The sequence below is a fragment of the Chamaea fasciata genome, unplaced genomic scaffold (genome assembly GCF_029207755.1).
Source record: "Chamaea fasciata isolate MVZ Bird 193981 ecotype frontalis unplaced genomic scaffold, bChaFas1.0.hap1 SCAF_1, whole genome shotgun sequence".
Classification (NCBI taxonomy): domain Eukaryota; kingdom Metazoa; phylum Chordata; class Aves; order Passeriformes; family Sylviidae; genus Chamaea; species Chamaea fasciata.
The window spans coordinates 103056630-103079138 of record NW_027094086.1 but is presented as its reverse complement, the minus strand read 5'-3'; the positions used below and the strand labels follow the sequence as shown (position 1 = coordinate 103079138).

Genomic DNA, 22509 nt, shown 5'->3' with positions numbered 1-22509 from the left:
ACTTTTCCAACTCAGGCTGTTTATAGACTGTCAGATGAACGAGAATAGCTCAGGAGGAATTATCCAGCCAAGGCATTTATCTAATTTTACAACGGTTTAGATACAACTGGTCAATTGATGGGTAGAAGAGAAAAGTAGATTGCTAAAACAATACCAAATATATGAGAAATTTAAACCCATTATTGTCAGCTACTGAGGACTACCCTAACTACTGACAGCCCATTTCTATTTCTGCATACACTGGGCAGAATCATAAATTTTCCTGGAAGGGGGGAAAAAAAAATTATGCTGATATTATGTCCACAGTAGCTATATTAGAAAGACTAGATTTTTTTAAAGATGAGCAAAAAATAATTATTATGAAAAATTAAAAAGATTGCAAGAGCCCACGAATCTCTTGATCTTTTGCCCTTCTCTTGTATAAACCAGAATAACTGCCTATTTCATTTCTTAAGAGTATCTCAGCAGTTGAGTAACTAACCTTAAAGAACATACTGAATACATTATTAGTTCCATTAATATTGCTTTAGGTAAACACAGTGCTCTGAAATTTCCCAGCACACGACCTTGGAAATCTCCCAAGGCAGTTGCAGGGGTCTTCTAAACAGAGCCTAACAAAGCTCAGAAAAATACACTGGAGGGGAACGACGCTGCCATACATACAGAATTCAGCTAACTGAAAGTTAATAGACCTTCTAACTTGTGTGGGTTTATGAAAACATGTCACTTAATATCTTTGCAAGTCTTATATCCTATATAAATTATTGTATCTTTTTCATTACAATTCTCAGTCTTTCAGAAAAACCAATCACATAAGCTTTTTTCCTGAAAAAACCCCCAAACTTAAAATAATATTTTGCAATAACAGTTAAAATAATTTTTAAATAAGAAGCAATCATAGAGTCTACTAAACTGCTATTCACCTATTTTAACTTTACAGTAGCCACTAAATAGGCCAATACCAACTGGTCATGTGAGTGATCGAGCTTCCAAAAATATCAAAGCTAAGAAGATCAGGAACTGATTGCTTTTTGGTGGGCAGCACTTGAGAAAAATCTCTATTTGTTCTATGTCACAGGAACTCAGCAGGAAGATCAGTTCTGCTGTCCTGCAATAACAACTTTTCTGAACCCATTTACAGGCTACCAGCATATTAATAAAGCTGCTGTTGCTTAACAACTTTGTTTCAGGCATCTACCCACCAGCAACTGCATCAGTGATTACAGACAGGCCATATTTACATATTGACATATCATGAGAAGCCAAATTAGATCCTTAATTATTCCTCTTCATATCCTAGGACATATTTTTGACAATTTTAATAGTTTTTTTTAAAGTTTCTTCATTTCATTTAGGTGCCTTAGATGTTAAATTAAATAACAAAATCATGATTTGCAAGATTGAATTTTGTATTGTCATGGGATTTTCTGGAAAGTACCCAAACAAATACCATTGTACTTGAGTACTAATTTCATATATGTAATCCTCTTTCACTGAGTATACTGTAAGTAAGACATAAATCAGAAGGATCTTTGAGTGCAAGCACATATTATTTTATTTTCCCAGATTTCATAAGAATGCAATGGCCCTCCAAAATTTTTGGTATTTTCAGTATTTTAAAAGGATAACAGGACCGCATTTTGGATTTACTCCAGGAGAAAAAAGTATTCATGTCTTGTCCAGTGCACAATGACCTAGAAATGCAACAATATCTATACATGTCACTGATCTCTTAAGACTAAATCCAATTATGAAACAACAGACATGAATTAATAAAGTACTTTCTGTCTCTAGGCCTCATGCAAATGTTCTTTTATCAACACACATACCTAAGTTAATCTCAAATGCTTCCTGACTTTTATAATCACATTGCCTGTCCCTTTTACCTATCCCTTGTTCTTGTGGGAGACTAAGCTGCTGTATGTCTGCTGAAAACTAAACACAACAGAGAGGAGTCAGTCTAGGAGGTTCCTGGAGTGTGTGGAAGAGAATTTCCTTCCACAGCTGGGAAGAGGGCCTAGCAAGGGTTGGTGCCCCATTAGACCTTCTGTTTACAAACAAAGGCTGGTGTGAGGTGTGGTGGTCAGAGATTACCTGGGGTGCAGTGATCATGACATGGTAGAGTTTCCAATTTCAGTTTGGTGAAATAAGGAAGGAGGTCAACCAAACCTCAACTTTGAACTTCTGTGGATGGACTTTGGCCTGTTCAGGCCACTGATTCCAGAGAGCCATCTGGGAAACAGTCCTTAACAACAAAGTAAAGGACAGCTGAACACAATTTAAGGACGACCCTTAAAGGTGGAGGAAGAGGCTGTCCCTATGTACTGAAAGATAAACCAGCAGCAATGAAGACCAGCCTGGCTGAACAGGGAGCTTTGGCAATAACTTAGGAGAAAAAAGATTTTATGACCTCTGGAACAAGGGACAGGCAATTTCGGAAGAGTACAAGAATGTCCTTAGGTCATGTAGGGAGAAAATTAGAAAGGCAAAGGCTCAGCTAGAACTCAGTCTGGCCACTGCAATGAAAGATAATAATAAGCATTTTTATAAATAAATGAAGAACAAAAGGAAGACCAAGGAAAAACTCCATTTTTACTGGACGCAGAGGGGAACAATGTCACCAAGGATGAAGAGAAGGCTGAGGTATTTAAGTGCTGAACTTGGTAAAACAGAGAACTTTAACCTTCCAATCTCCATATACTGCAAGAAAAAAAGAAAATTCCATAATTTTTTACAATTATGCTAGACAATATTGTTAAGTAGGAAGTGTTAGTCCACAAGTACCTATTTCTCAGGCATGACTCCTGATTTTAACTATAGATGTATTTGCCTTACCCTACCCTTATGTTCCACACCATGGAAAATTTTCCATTGCATTATATTAATTCAGAGTTCTCTATAAGAATATATTAAGTTGAAGCCAAAATAGTGCATCACCCATGAGGTTCTACATGGCTTAAGCAGATATTATCCTATAAATAGCTTATTTTCTTGTGTTATACTCTAGCATTATAAATCCAGTGGGTAAAGTACAACAGCATATTCACAGTTACTAAGGAGAAAAAGAGAGATTGATTTTCCAACATACTTTCTATCCCAGTTCAGCAATATTTGTAAATGCTGACCTCACAGGCAGACTGCAGAAAACTACGCAAAACTATGTCAGGTTTTCCTGTTTTTCCAAAAGAAATATTGATTAAGCTGTGTTTGAGGATTCGCTGTGTTTACCAAAGATTTATAGCTGCCTGGTAGCCCAGCTGAAGTGTGAGTTCTCAGGCTACAGGAATATTTCAAGTGTTTTTGTATCATCTAATGAATGATATGAGAACCAAGAGATTTTGCCATTCAACCAAGGTGAAATTAGTCACCTAATATGTTGAACACCAGAGGAAGGGTTCATATTCTAAAAAAAAAAAAGCCTTTTTTTTTAAATTAATCATGGCATTAAAGGACTGGGCAGTAAAACGTAAGTTTGACATTGATGTACTCTTCCTACAGTCCATTTCTACTTCTTGACTGCTATTTACTCCATATAATATAACTGTAAATAAATTTATTTTAAAAACATGAATTGAAATCTTGAAAATAAAGAAAACCACCATTTGATATGATCAATGAACATTGAACTGTCCTCTTAAATAATAGATATCCATGAGAAAGTTTATGAAATATAGCAGATTCTTGCTGATATTAACTACGTTTATCTATTAAATACATGGAGATAAATATCAATGTTGTTCAAAGTCCATTTTAATCATTTTCTACATGAACAAGTAAATCAATGAAACCATTTATCTGAAGCTCACCAATGTTTGAAAATTCCTTTTTCCTCCTGTTGAAACCCTTTTACAGGAATCATGCATAAACATGAAAGATTTGTAAAGGTGTCATGAAAGACAGAGTTATGGATTGCCTTGATCATTTGTGCAAAAATTATGTTTAGTATTCATAAAAATGTTTTGAACTACAAGATGAAGCAAATTAAAAAAACCCCAACCTTGAGTCCCGTATTAAAATGTGCATGAATTTACCTTTTATATTTAATAGCATTTATCCTAATCTCTTTTTCAAATCACATTTTTAAAGGCATCTAGGTGGCAAACCTTTAGATCAGCCTATATATTCATATGGACTTGTTAGGGACCATAGATATATGAAAAGAGTACGGAGACAACACATTTCAAAATCACTAACCCTGAATTAAGGATAAGTTTTCCCATTTAAGAGCCAGGTTTCCCAAACTCTGTGACACAAAGGCACTAAGGTAGAAGTCTCTACTGAGTAACTTATACTTCAGAGTCCCCTAGTACCCTTGACTGACAAGTCTTGTGTTTTACTAGGGTGCATCGACATACATACACATAGTCTAGTAATATGTATTTGAGTATTTATGAGGGACCTTACACTGCAGCAATTTCACAGGTTTCATTTAGTCTGGGCAGCTTCTGTGCTCACTGAAAATTTCCAGCTGTTTAAGTGTCATTAGGACTTGCACTACTTCAATTTTCATTTCCTTGGGAATTATTTGTTAAACACATATTTCACTGTCCACAAACATGACTAGCTGTTTCTTTACATATTTGTCTTCATTTGGATAATGCCACCTACTCACCAAAAATTCAGTCAAACACTTGAGGCAGTTACTCTGCCTTGCTAAACAGATTCAACACACAAAACTGGTAAAGAAATATGTACCTTGACCAGAGATATATCATCTCATGTAAAAACAATACTTATTTTTGCTAATTGTGTTCTTAGTAGAAGTAGACATTTATGTGTAGTACATTACTGCTCATGATTCAATAATGTAATCAAAAATACCACCTTTGCCTAGGCAAATTTTATTAACAAAATTTTTCTAGTCTTTGGTTAGATGTAATGGTGGTGGTGTAGCTCAGACTCCTATAAATAAGAATAAAACAAACGTAATAAAATAAATAAATAAAACCAGTCCTATGTAAGGATGGAAAAATGGGATTTAAATCCTCTTGGATAGATAAAGAATTTTAAGAAGACATAACTTCAACATGAATCTAGAAACAATGTGCACTTTCAACTTTACAGTAAAATCATGCTTTAAATAATTCAGGGGGAAAAAAGTGTTTCTTTAACAAAAAGGGGACGTTTTAGAAGAGAGAGAGACTGATTGTTGAAGAAACAAGGTGTGAAAATGAAGGCATTTATGGTAAAAGGCTGAAGAAAAGGGATTTGAAATGAGTGAAATTAAATAGATTTCTGAACCATGTTCAGTTAATTAGATGATAATTAAGCTTCTAAAAAGCAAACTCCGAATTTTGTAATAGATTTTGGAACTGAATTCAGAACACTAATCTGCTACAGGAAAAGTCATCTAGAACAGCCCAAATCATCCTCACTGTTAGATAATACTACTACAGTAACATATGTCCATGGCCTTGGTTTAATGGAAATATACAGCAGTATTATTATTAAATAATTTTAAAAATTCTCGAGGAATGACCACAAGCCACCTACAATGATCAATATTAGACCTGAAGAGTAAAGGACAGAGTTGGGTAATGCTAGAAATTTTTTCAAAGCTGAAGACAATTTCTCTTTGCAGTACAAAGAAAGATAGGATCTTACTAATTCTTAGTAGAAAACATCATTGAAGGAAAATAGACAGCTCTGAAATTATTTCATTATGTTGTCAAGTAGCCAATAAGAAGATTAATTCTGAGTTGCCAGTAAAGCTTGAATTGTACAGTGGATCAAAATAATGACAATACATCTGTACCATGGAGATATGGAGAGAAAGAAAGGTTTGGGGGAGAAAGAAACATTTAAGGCTGACTTCACAGTAAAGACAAAAGGATTTCTGACCTCATAAAATAGTCAAAATAAAACTCTAACAATGAAATAGCACATAAGCCAAATGATCTCTACCCTACTGTGGTGGTTAAAGCCCAGACAGAAATCAAGCACCATGCAGCCACTTGCTCAACCCACCCCTTTCTTCCCCACCTACCCCAGTGGAACGGAAAGGAGAATTGAAGTGAAACTTGTATGTTGAAATAAGAATAATTTAATAATTTAAATAAAGTAAAATACAATAATAATGGTTAATAATAATTATAACAATAAAAAAGGAAATAAGTGATGTGCAATGCAATTGCTCACCACCTGCTGACCAATGCCATACTTCCCAAACCCAGACCAGCCTTCCTGCCAGGAAACTTCCTCTTTTTTATATGCTGGGGATAATGTTCTCTGGTGTGGAATAACTGTTTGGACAGTTCAGATCACCTGTCCCAGCTATGCTCTCTCCCAGTTTCTTTTACTCACCTCCTCACTAGCAGAGCATGACACAAGGAAAAAAGTCCTTGACTTGGGATAAACACAACTTAGCCAAAGGCAAAACATCAGCATGTTATCAACACTATTCTTATTCTAATTGAGAACACAGCACTGTAACAGCCACTGAGAAGAAATTACCTCTATCCTAGCTGAAATCAGGACACACGTACACTTTGAGCTGTTGAAGAGCACAAATTACATGGAATCATAGAATGGTTTGGATTGGAAGGGACCTTCAGGATCATCTAGTTTCACCTCCCCTTTCATAGGCAGGGACTCCTTCCACTAGACCAGGTTACTCAGAGCCCCATCCAGCCTGGCCTTGAATGCTTCCCAGGGATGGGGAGTCCATAATCTCCCTGTGCAACCTGTGCCAGTTCCTTATCACCCTCACTGTGAAGAATTCCATCCTAATATCTAATCTAAATCTAACTTCCTTCAGCCTAAGACCATCTCCTTTATCCTAGCACAACATAACCTTGTGAAAAGTGCCTCTCCAGTTTTCTTGCAGACTCCCTTCAGGTACTGGAAGGCCACAATGGGGTCTCCTTGGAGCCTTCTCCTCTCCAGGGTGTACAGCCTCAGGTGTCTCAGCCTCTCTTTGTAACAGGTGCTCCAAGCCTCTGACCAATTTAGTGGCTCTCCTCTGGACTCACTCCAATAGGTTAATGTCTTACTTGTGTGGAGGGCCCCAGAGGTTCACCCAGCACTCCAGGTGGAATCTCACAAGGGCAGACTAGAGAGGGAGAATTATCTCCCATTAGAAAAATCACCTCACATAAGAATGCAATTCAATATCAATATACTGCATTTAAAATTAACACTGATTTCCTTTTAATTACATAAACCTCAATTTAAAAATATAATTATCAATTGAAAAGGAAGAACATCTTCAAAGTAAGAACAGGATGACCGGAAAAGGGATGCTGATTATCAAATAGACAGTTTGATCACAGCAGTTAGCTGCTATCAAAACTACCTTTAAGATAAAAGAAGCACTGATAAGACATTGTGAGTGCCTTGAAGGATAACCTCTAATTAAGGTACTGCTTCCTAAGGATACTATAACCTTACTTTGGATTTATTACAAAAACTAAGAGATAACTTAGTCTTAGTCTAATATTAGTCCTAGTCAATGACCTGTCCACGTACATCACATTTCAAGATTTTAAAACCCTGCTATGGACAGGTTTATCCTTTCAGTGAAATGTTCTCCTCATTTTAAAAGGTAATTGCACTGGAAAGATAAGATTTTTATCATCTATTAGTTGGCTTCACTGAGTTTAGTGTCTGTGTCCTAGACTAAGACATGCATTAATCAGAGGAACATACCACATATTTACTTCAACTGCAGTAGCCACTGAAGTGTCTTTTAAGACACCGGGCACGTAAATTCCTAAACATCTCCAGTTTAGGACCTCTTCTTGATAATCCCCTATTAGTCCCCATTAAAGCTGACATTTTAATACATTGTGTATTACTACCCTGTCTTCCACTATAGAAAGGCTCAAACTGAATCTTTTTAACTAAAGATGTATGTACCTATTTGTGGTGAATTTTTTTTTAATCTAGTACACCAGGGTACAGGTTTAGTTCAGCTGAGAGCACACTGCCTGTTTCAGTATTGAACACTCAGGCCTCGGTTATCTGCAGGTAATATCTGTTATTCCTTTAAGCAACTTGGGCTCTGCTGTGATATTGGAAAAAATCCATACCTTTTAGATAGGCACTGCAAATACACCAGGTGATAATGAAGATCTAGCCATCCAAATAGACCCGACACTAACATTAAACATTAGTGTTAATTACTCTTTTCACAGCAAGAGTAATAATTTTTTTGAGTTAATTACAAAGAAACATAGCTAAAAACCAATGAAAAATAAATAATGTGGAAATAATTACAGGAGTTTATGTGAATATATGATTAAACTGCTAATGTGACCTTAGAAAAAATGAACTCTAAGAAAATACTAGAGGCATGAATGGAAGGGAATACTTTACCAGCATATCAAATTTCTTGCTCTACAGACCTTACTAGCTTTATTGTTACTTGAACCACTTCACTGCAGCCTTAGCTTCTGAGGTTTTTGCTACCCCTCAAAGTTTAAAAATGCAGTCTGGAACTGTGATGCACCCTCAATCAGCTCCTAGAGGCAGTTAAGCAACTTCCGAGTCCTCATACTTCATGAGATCTTACTTCAGAAAGACCATATTCCTCCAGAGGAGTGATAAGGAATAATACATAGCAAAGGAAAAACAAGTGGCATGAGATCCATCTTGACTAAAGGAAGTATTGAGGTCCTCAGCAAAACAGGTAGCAGACTATATGTAGGCAATGTTATATAGGGAAAAATGCATGCATAGGTATGGGAAAATGCTAAAAGTCTAATTAATTTTCATTATCACATTTGGGTAAATAAGATGTACATTAATCTAGATTAAACAAATTGGGCTAACAGAGAGCTAAACTGGGAAGGTTAATGTATCTATTGAGAGCTGCCTTGAGTTCCTATTATTCTTCCTAACTGGTTCTCATTTTAATACTGAGGTGCTCAGTTGCTGTCCTGAACTAAAAGGGAGCATACAAGGCATGGCTGGAGAGACCAGAGGCTCTGACAAATAGGCTGCATGCATGCTAATGCTTGTCCACGTGAATTTGATGTTGTAAGATAATGCATCCTGTTAGTACATAAGGTTTCATTAAAAAATTTAGTGTTACCTGTTAAAAGAAAAATGAAAGACAAAAACACTAATTCAAAAACCCTCACTTCCTATACCAGAGCATTATCTATGGATTAAAACAAAATCTCTGTATGATATATATATATCATTAAATGGCATTGAATTTGCCCAGGGAGATTTATTCTCTAATACTACCTCAAGGTCCTTTTCTACCTTTGAATTTAGTCTTTTAGTTACTCTAATACATTTAGGTAGCTAAGTAGAGATAGCCATCACAGTCACACCACCATATTATTGCTCTGATCCTTTGAGATTGGCGCAGTTAACGTTTTTCAAATCTCATTCACTAAGAGCTTTATGTAATCATAATGCTACTGCATGTTAAATCCAGCTAAGACTGACACAGTTTAATGCTTCAAAAATTCTTCAATTTGCCAGACAACCTCACATAGGAAGCATCTCTGACAAGGTGATCTGTACATCATTGCTCAGGGTGATTTATGTTGAAGGTTTGTAATTAAATTAATTTCTTTTAAGTATGCTCCATGACCATCATGCATAGCAACATGCCATCAGCCCTCAAGCTTCAGAGCAATACTAATTTTGTTTTATCTTTCTACTGACATAGTAATAGGGAACACACAGTAGGTGCTGATAGTCCAAAGAAGAAAAAGTAAACGTGAAGTCTGCTTTACACTGTGGCTCAGAATTCATACCTCCAATCTTTTCATGTTAACTTTTGGGGACCTGGAACTCCCAGGAAGGTATCAAAAGAATAGAAAAGTAAAAAGGGGACATGCCTTGAACAAAAGCTTTATATTCAAAGTATATATTGTCTACTTGTTGCCACCACAGATTAGGGATTCATTGCCCCAGGATGCCTGTCTCTGACCTGGTGTGTGGTGCTGTCCTGATTTTCTGTCTCCGTGAGCAGGCTCAGCTCATATGTTTCCTGTTCTGTAACAATAACAGGAGTTTCACTTCACTGAAAAACATGAAGCATGGGGCAAACAAAGGAAAATTCCTCTCTAAAGGAGAGAGGTACAGGTTCTGGAATAATAAAATCAAAAATTCCACTGCCAAAACCAAAAAAGAGCCTACATCATGAATTTATTTAAGACAAAAAAAGTTGTTAATATAAATTTTTAAAGAATAAAATATTATTAAGCAGGCTGCTATGTAAGTCAACAAGAATTGTATTTGTTCATATATGAAAACAATTGTAATTATACTGACACCAATTTATTAATGTTTTGGAGAGAATGTATGAATTCATGTAGAATTTATAAAGGTTTGACAGAGATGTTAAGAAATACTCATTAAGTATCATAGTTAATTACAGGTTTAAGTAAGTTGAAAGGTGCTTATTGCAATCATAGAGCTCCTAATGTCTCATATTTTCATATCCAACATGCAATATGCTACCACATCCACAAATCTTTTATAACACCTTTGCAAGCTGCAATTTAGAAATGAATTATATCCACTACATGTTGTCTGCTATTTAAACCCAAGGAAACATTTCGAAAATTTATAGAGACTAGATTTTGGGGTTTAGACCCGTTTTGTTGATTTTTTTATACCAATACTTTTCATTTCAAAACATTTATGTTAGCAGAGATGAGTTTGAAACTCAGGGCTTCTCATCTAAAAATGTGGTCTTTCAACGGTAAAATGGCAGACAGTCTTTGTCATAACTGCTAGCTGAGGCAATTTGTAAGAAACTCATATAAAGGGGTATTCTAAAATCTGAATTTGAATTTTGTTTTTGCTAAAACAGACCTTTGGTGACACGTTTCCATCATATTGACAAAGTTTGCTTACTTTGATAGAATGTTGCTTCTTGCTGTAACTCAGCTGAAGTTTGAAGTACTATATAAAGACACTATGCTATACTCAAGTATCTCTACCAAAATTTTTCTGTTGATACAGTGAGTCTCAAAAAAAAGAGGAAAGGTTCCTGTTCCTAGATTTTAAATCAAATGCTAAAAGTAAAGATTCCAGAAAGAAAACTTCCAGAGAGATGAGAAATAAGATTTGATCATCTTTCTTTACCTTGCCCAATGTTCAAAACAGTGAAGATGTGCAATCCACCTGTATAATTTCAACATTTGATATGAGTTAGAAATGTTGCATTGTTAAGTGATGCCTTTGTAAAGATATGAGCAGTTTATTAATATGAGAGCCTTTGTGTTAAGAAACATTAAGTCCCGGATTAGGCTTCATTTTCTGCCCCAATACAGTGTTGAGAATGACATGTGAGCAGTTGACAAGGTGAAATCATGGTTAAAAACACAGCAAGAGAATCCAACAGTCATAACACACAACCTCAGTTGTTACAGAAGCTACAAGTAAACACTAAAGGTGTGGATTTTCCAAAACTCCTCACCTGTCCAGAGCCTAAGTTTAAAAAAAAAAACCTTCTCTGATCTGCACAAGTAAAAACCTCCTCTGTATTTTTATTAAATTAGATTAAATAGAAGAGCAAATAAACCCAGCACCATTTTATATGACCTTGCTTGTCCATAAGACTATTTTATTTTTCCTGGCAAGTTTCTAAGAAGCTTTCCTTAGCAGTTGACAGTTTTTAGCATACAAAATGAAACAAGACTCTATGTAAAGTACATTGAAAGGAAGATAAATACATAAGTAGAATGAATAGTTATGACCTGAGAAACACTGAGAATGGAACCACTTTTAGCAAACTTCAACATGAGCTGTATTTTAGAGACGACAGAAGTATTAGGGTATCACACTTTCATATGCAAAGTGGGTACAGAATTGTTCAGAACTGTCAGTTCATATTTCCACCTGTATCTATTTTTGCATATGTTGGTACAACTGCAGGTACAGTTAATAACAAATCCGAAAGATGGAGAAGTTTGGGGTTTTTTCTCTTTCCCTTAGAAAAAGATATGAAAAATTCATGTTGTTGTCAAGACTCTGCCCCACTGTGGACCAAACAGCATTTGCTGGGAAGCATATAGCACTCACAAATGCTGCAAAAAGAATGGCAAAACATTCTCAGCCACAAGTATATCACTTTCAGGATGTAATTCTGCAGGGACTTTAAGAAAGAATGGCAGAAGAAATTTTTTTTGCTTGTTTCTAGCAAATAGTAGGAGGGATTTTAATTAGCTCAAAACATGTAAAACAAATGCAATCCACACCCCCCAAACAATAACCCACCATACACAGAACCCAAGTGCCTGTTTTTCCACAACAAGACCAGATAACTACAAATATATTTTTAAAATTAGATTTCTGTTTTGGAAGTAAAACAAACACAAAAACTTTCACAGAGCAGCATGGCCAGATAAATTTAGTCCTCATTTAGGTGAAAGAGGAATTACAAAATGAGTTCTGCTCCTTACCTCCCTCACATTCAGACTCCTTCATCTCTGCTTGAAAGTGGTTGTTATTCTACCTTCAGACTGATATTGGCATATTTCAATAGAAGCTTTTGGTTTTTGTTCACCTGTGAGACCCCATTTCTGACTATCAGATATTTTGCAGGCCTAACATAGTTCACATTCAAGTGTTAAGAAAAAGAAAGAGTAAAGATGATTCATCTTTCCTTTTAAAAGTATTAGCTCCGCTGAATCTTCTAAATATTCAAATAAGCATAGCAACAGCAGAACCTCAGTTATGAGCAAGGTTGCTGAATACCCCAAGCATCTCTAATGTCATGCAGCCTGGTCATATTCTGTCCCCAAATCCAGTTTATTCTGCATGCCAAAGAGTTTGTATGACTGAAAAATATCTCTATAAATACTGAGACAGTCTCCCTTCCACAGAAGCTGATGGGATATTAATCCAAAAGATCTGACTGCTATCATTTAGTTCCCTAGCTGGAGCACAGTTCAACCAACATAATCCAACTCTATAATTGTACCCTGATGCTGAGGTTTGTAAACTACATTTCAGAGGATTTCTTGACAAGCATAAAGCATTAACAGTTAAAAAGTCAAAGCTTATTGAACGCATATATGCCATATGTCATAGATCCATGCAGACTCATTTTTAGGGAACTTTGGAAACAGTTTTCTGCATTCCATTATGATCTTCAAAAGCAGAAGCTTAAATATGAGTTATTCATGCCGAGTTAGAACTCCTCATGGAAAGCATGAGTCTGTATGATTTTATAAGTACTTGCTCAAGATTAAAAATCAGGCATGAAGTCTGATATGCCCCTAGGACATGGCTGAACTCCAAAGTGATATTTTAGTCAGAAGAACAGTGAACTGATGGGTCACAACAATTGCGTGGCCTGTGTTTATTGATGATGCACATCACCATGCATAGCAGTGAGCCTGGAATTTATAGAAACAATTGCTTATAAAATGAAAGATCAGTCTTTCCACTCCTGGCTCCAAAAATCCCTCTTCTACCAAAAAAAATAAAATTAAAAAAAAAAATAAATATATATATATATATATATATATAAATAAATAAATAAAGTCACTAGTCCTTTCACTGAACTAAAGCAAAAAACCTTCTGAAAACTGACCAAGTTGACAGGACTTAGCACTGAGCTCTGATGTTACCTGCACAATTACAGAATCAGGCATCCCCAGACAGACTGTCCCACAGAAATCTGTTTTGTTGTGGAAGAAGTTTTGCTTTCAGGCATCTTGGTAATCCCTGCTGATGATAACATAATTTATGGGCTCATATAGAGAAAAGAACCACCATTCACCCTGACTGTGCCTTGGCAAATGCATACTGGCTGGGTATACAACCAAATATTAATATTGTTTTCTTAAAGGTTTTTAAACATTTAAGTATTTCATAAACACTGAGACCAGAAGAAAAGCATTATTTGCAAGGAAAGGAATTAAAACAGTCAACAAGCGCCGAATTAATTCTTTACTTGGAGGCCCTAATTTAATCCTCACTACATTTACATGTGAATTCACCATGATATAAGAACAGAGCTTCTTGGCCCCAGGGTTGAAAAGTACCTTCCAGAGAATTAATCTTTATTACATGTAAAGGGAGAAAAAGAATATGAAGTGACAGAAATGCTATAGAGCATGCTTCTCCAGCTGAAAGCTGGGAAAAGAAGGATTAAAGGAGTGCAGTATTCTGTATTACCAGGAGACAAAGCATTTCCCTCCGTACCTATACTTCTACAGAGAACAGGCACACCAGGGATGTAGGAAAGTTCTGCTTGGCAGGAATAATCCAAAGAGTGGGGAATCTGCAGAGACACTGCTTGTCTCTAGCTCACCTCATCACTCAGCTCCTTAGAGAATCCTGTTCCTAGAAACTACGTGACATCCTGAGGAAGCATTCAGAATCCATCTACATCCTAAATACTGTAATCTGCATTATAATCAGGTGCAACCTCTAAGCACTTCTAGCAGTGTTAGAGGAGATTTTTTTTAACCTTCCATTACTGCTATCGACAGCAGAGATCTCAAGAGACCTTTGGCTCTCTCATTTTGTGGATCTCTCATGTCTATGACTAACTGTTATGATCACCTTAGAATAGTACAAAAGAAATCCCCTTCTAATAGATCAGAATATTGTCACCCACTCCTCACACTGGGCACCATTTAAGAGTGGACTGACAACTGACACCACCACCAGTCACTTATTATTATCTCAAGAATTCTCATACCTTTACTCTGCAGCCTTCCCACAGGCTCCTCCTTGCAGCACTGGATCTTTCTCTCTTCCTTCTGCAGGACTGGCTAGCTCCTTCCTGTCCCTTACCTAACCACCTAACCCTTTCTGTCCATTGCTTGGCCTCCTGACCCTCCCTCCTCATAGCACAGCTAGCAGACTCCAACTACCTCTGGGCTAGCTAACTCACTGTTTCATAACTCCCATTCTTATTGGCCAAAGCTGTGAGAGCAAGGCTGTTTCCACTTGTTGGTAATTGGCACAGCTGAACTTTATCAGGATGAGATTGCCTTCAGCACCATCTCTCTCCTCCCACATTGGAAAAAAATTTTAGCTTCAGAAATTTGAACTTGTAAATGGGATTGATTGCAAAAACATACAAATGTCTTCTGTGACCTCCACAGGCTTTAGTTTCCTTCTGAGTTCAAAGTTCTGCTCTTAACTAATAAAAGGTTAATGGGTGATTATAGCAAGCTTCCAATTTGCAGTTATTCTAGATGATTTGAAATCAACATAGAAATATAAATTAAATACATGTACAAAGCAAATCTTTTGAAAAGAGATTATAAATCCTCATTTATAAATCTCATCCTTAAGGGAGATCAGATCCCACAGGAAAAAGCAATTTTAAAAATACACCTGGTTACAAGTTATTAAAAAGCTAAAAGGAACCAGTAGAAGTTTAGAATCTTAGCATGATTCAAACATGAAGAACAGGGGGTTTGTTTTCCTTACAGTTTTCATGCTGCACTGAACTTGCACACTTCTTATTCACAGCCTTCAGGATTCTGAACTTTAAAAGACTGAAAGAAGCCTTGATTGAAACATGCAGCCTCAAGAACTTTATTTTTTTTATTTGGGTTTATGTCATTCAGCTCTGGGTCTGCCAGCATAAGAAAGATATGGACCTGCTTGAGTGGGTCCAGTGGAGGGCCATGAGAATGAGCAGGGGCTGGAGAACCTCTGCTTTGAAAACAGGCTGGGAGAATACACCTCACAATGAGACCTTAAAAACAGCTGTATACTGATAGATTAATTTAAGGGGTTAGAGACTGAACTGCATGCTAACTTTCCATGTTGGCAACCAGCCAAACATTGGCAGATGCAACTGAAATATCTATCATGTCAATAAAACAAATTACAGGAGTTTTAAGATCACAATCTGTGTTTGCTTGTGTTCCTTAAAAACCTGTTTCTTATGCTGTGGTAAGGTAGAAGGGCAGAGCAATAGCAGGAATGAGCAACATGGTTATCTGTGCAAATTTTCAAATGTTCCTTTGGAGCAGTAACATAACATACCAAGTAACACAAAAAGCCTTATTTCTTTTTCCCCCTCTACCTTTATTGGGGTATTTCCCTACTCTCTTTTACAAAAGCTTTTTAAAATTCTTCGATTTTTCCACTCTCCACGATGATGACAATCTCAAGTAAATGTAACAAAGACATGTAAACAAATAAAAAATGTGGCTAGATAACCCAAAAAAAAGAAAAAAAACACCCCACATTTATTAAAAAAATCTGTTGCAGTGAATTTTTTTTTTTGGATTTTATGTTCTGTTGAAAAAAAGAAGTGAATAATAAGGGCATACAGAATACCTTGAATACTATCCATATATATACATATTTATGAAAAAAAGCCTTTCTTAAAGGATATTGAAGGATTTGAAGATTCATAGAAAGACTTAATCTGAGACAGACATTTTGGATATTGATTTTCAGTAGATAAACAATCAGGACAATTAAATATTTCAAAATTTTCAAAGCAGTTAAAATATGTCAAGTTTCTTCATGCTAAAATTTTCATTCCAGTTGTCTTGAATGTTATAGAAACACTTTTGCTGTTTCACAAAAGAATAACATAATTTTGATCTGCAAATGCAGCAGTAAAGGTTTTTTCAAATTTGACTGCATCTGTGTAACAGAAATTTCCCTTTTTGGAGAAGATCCTTTCAATATTTTTAAGACTTCAGGGAAAATGAAATGAGAATTATTTTTATGTCTCTATGACCTAGATTGTAATGCTGGAGTGGTTTTGAGTTTCTTTGACAAAGGAAAAAAAATCTGTGAGAGGGAAATTACAGAACAGGAAATCGCTAACAAGGTTTTTGTATTTTTTCTGTCTTCTGATAACAATAATCTTCAGTTATTTTTAACATATTAATGTGTTTAGAGAAAACAGTAGACAGTTAATATACAGATATAGCGAGGATTAATATTCAGCCTACTGTATATTTTATGAAAGGGACAGAGAAGGAATGAAAATTATTTTTCGAAGCAAAACTGCGTGGTTGTGACCCAGAAGGCATTGATTTTTTCTATGAATTGCTAATGACACTCTCAAGAGTGAAAAATCCATTGTATGAATTTAGAATAAGTCTATTTTTTATCTTTGAAAAATGTAAACTTGTATTTACTTTCCCCATTTTATGAATGGAAAAGTATATGTGGGTAGTCATTATTTCTACATGAAACACTACATAAATTCCAGAATGAGATTATGGACATACCAAACCACAAGTGGTTAAATGTCATGCGCCTGTATTCTTGCTTCCACAAGCTCACAAGTTTTTGATGGAAAAACCTTTCTGTTTTTTGGTAAATGTTGAAGAGAGTTCTAGGTTAACACACAAAAGCAGAAGGTATTAAAGGAAAACAGAACTTTAGATGTTCCTCTTTATTGAAAACATTCCACAAAATAAACTTCTATTTATAAATGTAGACCATGTGTTTTATTTCAGGGTATGCCTTCTGCTTCAGTATGGATGACAGCATTGTATGTAATCTTTAGTACAGGAGCAACCAAAATAATTTACACAGGAGTGAAAAGAATCTCCCACAGTATTAAGTCCATGTCACCAGTGTCACAGACAACTTTTTCACGCATTACAATCTCTGGCTACCTCAGATCACATCATTATAAATTTGAAATCAACATCTATATTTTCGTTCATCTTAGTTAACTTCCAGCATTGAATCAATTTCCTAAGCATTCTTCTCCTATGCCCTCCTTTGCACTACAGTTTTTCCTGTTTTAAAAAGATACTAGGATCCGTCTGTTTTTTCTCTAAGTCAAGACAAATACTCTTCGAACTCCCTAAATAATCTCCCTTTACTCCTTTTTTTTTTTTTTTTTCCTTCTTTTACAGATTCTCTTATCTCCAGTTCCTGCTAAAAGTCGGACACCAAGCAAGGAAATACAATAGAAATAGCTTTAGCTTCATGAAACCAGCAAGAAAATGGGGTTTACTCTCTCTGAAATACCAAAGATTCCACTTCAGCCTTAGAATTCATCTTTCTTTCAAGTTTTTAATTTGTGTAGAGCTGGTGAGCTCTATTTCCAATATTAGAAAGATAGATTTAAATCTACATTATCTGCCTTTTCATGTACAAGTTTTCAACTCACTGCTGACTTGTTATATATATTGCATTCCTTGTCATATGATCTTTCACATGAAAACATCACTATGAAACCTGAGTAACTAGAAAGATCCATCACCCACTGCCATCCAGGCATGCATCAGAATTACAGCAGGAGAGCAATTTAGGAAAGTGTTCTGTATTGAGATACTGGTTTTATGCTGCTAATATCAGATCACTGATCACACCCACACAGCTCAATCAAAATAGTCTCTTATGATTGTGTTGCAATTTCAAATGAATGACAAAATTTCTAAGGTATGAGCCACAGAGCACTAACAATGACATTGACTCATTCTTGTGCATTGAGATTTATGCTTAACATAAACTTGCAGAAACAAAAGAAAATTATCTGAGAACACAGTCAAAGAAACCACCCCAATTCTGATTACATTATTAAGGAAGATATAGAATAAGAAAGTAGTTTATCACTTAAAATGGAACAAAGAAAATGATGAGAAAAGGGGCCTTCTAAGCTAAACTTTCCTAGGTAACAAAAGATATATACAAATATTGCATTTTCTACTTAGGTTTCTGAGACATTCTTGTAGCTAGTATTATGTGCACAATGTTAACCCAAGAACCTGAAGCTCAAACAAAAGGACATATTGAAATTATTATTCTTATATAACTGCAAAATGCTTCACTTTTCAGACCATCATGACCTGTATGTCCCTTTCTTGAAGGTTTTTTTCTCTGTGCTAGGATTACCTTTCCTCAGCTTTCAGAAGTGTGTGGGGGAGGGACTTTGTCTCCTGAGTTCTCTACTGTTTGCCTACTTTGGTTTGACCTTTTACATTCATTACTGAACAAGTATGATTCAGGAGATGCCATCCTTCCCCCAGAGCAACTAGTAAAACTTTATATTTCATGAAAATGTAAAGGGGCTGTTTTAAGAAATAGAGAACGGGTTTAAATCTCTCACCATCATTACAAATCCTAGTACAATTTTCACAAGACTATAGACCTGTATAAATTCTCTTTGAGCTCTTGAAACTTCTCTTGCATCCTCTGAATGTAGTGCATTTTACGTTTCTGTCTCAAAACCTACAATATTGGAGTTCATTTTTTGTATCTATTCAGTTTCAACTGAAAAAAATGTTCAATATGCTGAATCAAGAATATATACGATGATCAAAGTATTTTATCATTGGTCGCAACTTGCTGTTCAATATTAATAGACAGTTGCTAAATAATTTTAAATTCTGTCTCTGCCAGGCACAATCCTTGTGTTAAATTTTAAATGAACAATATAAAACACACAGCTGACTAGCAATGTCAAAGAGATGTTTTAGATTTATTGGTATGTCTCCTTTTGCAGTTCATATTTTAGTGTCTGTTCAGGGAACTTAGAATAACTTTTAGCTTTCAAAAATCTCTCAGGCTTGATTGCACCTCTGTGCTGTTAGGGGTGTAAGAAAATGAAAACACCCATCTGGTACTCACTGAGGTTAGGCTAACTGTATAGGACATAGAAAAATGCTGGATATGACATAAGAAATTGTCAGACATGTTTCTCATGAAATGAGAAGCTGACAAAAGTTACAGACAATGCCATGAGGGATGGCAGAATTTCATCAGCGCATAGGTGGAGTAAAGCAGAAATGGTCAGGCTTCACAGACCACTGATGGGAAACACTGGGTGCCTTTGGGGAGTGAAGTCCTGCAAGGGCAGCAGAATTTTGGCAACTCTTTCAGTAATACCACATAAGCAAAAATCATCTAGGCAACAATATCAGAAATATCAAATATGGATGTAGATGTAGCAAAAAGGGAAAAAATAGGGGGAAAAGTAGTTACTAAAACATTGCCTGACAGGAGAGCCGAGCAGAAAATGGCAGGTACAAAGGCAGCAAAAAGAGAGAGTCAGAAAAAGGAGCAAAAAATGCAAACCATGTGATTGATACTATTTAGGTTTACTTGCTAGAGAAGTCTGTGCAATCTCAGTCAGGACAATAGAGCTACCCCTGTTCTGAATGCATTGCATAGCTCAAACCTGCTTCCTTGTCCAGCAGGGGAGGTAAGAAGTTGTTAAGAAGGGTCCATGGTCAGCAGGAATACCCACAGACAAACAGATTGAACATACTGCTATTGCTGTGGGTGCCTGTGGCAGGCTTGATAGCATCAGCATCTGAGCCACCACATCCTAAAATCTATGGATTCACAAGAAAATTTCAGGCATCAGAGTAGTTCTGTGACTTTCAAGGACTGTTATTATGAGGTTTGGTTATCAACAGGATCCCTACACATATCATGTAAGAGCAGCATTCTTGACTCAGGACACAACATTTCATGAGACTTACTGAACTATTTCCTCATTTGAATCTGTATATTTCCCAGCTCCAGGAAGTATAATTATTAGATACTTATCCTTTAATGATATCCTTAAGGAGCCCGACTATTTGCTAGGAAATGGAAGTACAGAAAACTTTCGAAGTACAGGGAAATCTTTGTCCATACTAAAAAATCCAAACCACCTCATTATCATAACATTTTTCAGCAAGACAAAGGCAGAACTGACCAGTTTTTTCCAAGTTAGTAGGAAGTCAAATGTAACAGCCTCAACCAGTCCAGATGCATACAGTGAAGTGACATGTTTTATCTTTCTTACTATCTGCTCCTTAACATGCCTTAAAAGCACAGACCATCTCCAAAATTTGCAAAAGTCACTATGAGAAAAGGTTTAATCACCACCTCTGTCTAGGTGTGATTCCTACCAGCCATTCTTACACACAACCTTTGATGTCTGTGGTGAGAGAATGCAGGGTGTTTCATCAAAATGGTTTTCGTTGCTCCTCTGTAACAAATTCCGTGTGTTTTGTAACATCACTGAAGAAATTGAGAAAGCATGCAGCAGAGGAACAAAACACAGGATTTAGGAGAGAGAAATAGGATTAAGCGTCTACTCATGAACATAAATGGACAGCTATTTTAACTACATTTCATTTATATTTGGCTTCCTATTGAATTACACTGATTAGTGCCTTGTGAGACACACAGTGCAATTCGAAATACAGTCTCTGTATTTTGAGTGTAAGACAAATGTCATCTAAGCAAGTCAAATACATATACCCCTATACTGCAGCAAAAGAGAACTCCAAAGGCACCCCCATAAATAAATAAATAAATAAATAAATACTGATTTTTTAAAAATGGTGTAAATACAGACAAATTTCAAAGTCAAGAACAGGCAACAGCCTGTTAAATGGAAGTATAATAGCCTCCTTCAAAGTTTTCTGGCTAGGATGTTAATTGCCTGTGAGACCATAATGGGATGAAAATAACAGCAGAAGCAGGCAGCGTGATGTTAATATTGCTTATCACATAGATAATTTCCAAGAAAAAGAGAGAGGCATAAATAGAATCACTTGATAAATTTTAAAATTAATTTATGCCTTCATGAAACATAAACAAATTATGAACAAAACTGAGACCATGTAAATGAAAATTAGTTTTGGCATGGAGTAGTATAAAGGCAGTATAAAGGCTAAGACTTGGGGATACTATTAATGAAGCCATCATGCAAATCAGCATATAAATATATAAAAAGGTGACCTAACTAGACATACATTTAATTTACACAAATAATTCTAAAATGAGTGTACAACTAATGTAATTCCAGAGGTCATTCATGCAAAATCTATTATTCCTTCTTTGTCAACAGCTCATTATTCAGAAGACTGATACTGCTTTAAATTGTGTTTTTTTCCTGAACAAAAGATTCTGCTTTAACAAAGTTATCACATTAGTTTTAGAAAATACAACTTTGCTTTCACTCTCTGTATGTGCAATGTGTATAAAATCCCATTAGCAACCAGATCATACAAATGACATTAAAAGAGTATGTATATATTTTTATTTTCTTTTATTTACAGCTAGAAAGGAGGAGTTGTGCCCTGTAAACACCTAGCTTTCCACAGAATGAATGGGTAACATTTTGAAAAGCATTAGAAAAAAAGCATTTAAAATACCATTTACTGTACATCTTGCTTTTTTTTTAATAGTCCTACACTCTTCCACCATTTAGCAGAAAAATATATAATGAAGAATTCAATATATAATTGATGCTCATGTCATTCATTAAATCTGCACCCTGTAACTAGAGCATTCATTGCTATAATTAGGACATGTAGAAAAGCTTAGACTACTTAAATGTTGAACTGCTTCTAAGTCAAGGGAGGTAATAGGAGAGCTAAGGTGGTCAGAAGCTGGTTAGTGAAGCAACTGTAACTACAGCTGACACTGTTTACTCCTTTCCTGAGAATATTGAAAATGAGAATGGTTATTTATCAGTACAGTGATAGCTGGGGAAACACTGACTGTCTCTTGCCATTCACTAATCATGTGTCTGGATAAAGGCAAAAACTGGTTGCTGTGAGACTGAGGGTTACTAACTTTACTTTTCACCCTCAGACACAGGATACTGTATGGTCTACAGTCTCCAGGTTTCTCCTTTGTGCAGAT

General features: G+C 35.8%; 1 protein-coding gene and 1 long non-coding RNA gene across 2 annotated transcripts in view; both read right to left on the bottom strand.

Annotated features, from left to right (window-relative positions):
* CNTNAP2 (contactin associated protein 2) overlaps positions 1-22509 on the bottom strand; it is a 765857-nt gene that overhangs the window by 478221 nt on the left and 265127 nt on the right. The gene's annotated exons all lie outside the window — the stretch shown is intronic.
* Positions 9840-14793, bottom strand: LOC136294039 (uncharacterized). Its single transcript, XR_010722288.1, has 3 exons — positions 14624-14793; positions 11053-11091; positions 9840-9954 (listed from the first exon to the last, which is right to left on the bottom strand). It is a non-coding gene; the product is annotated as an uncharacterized lncRNA (long non-coding RNA).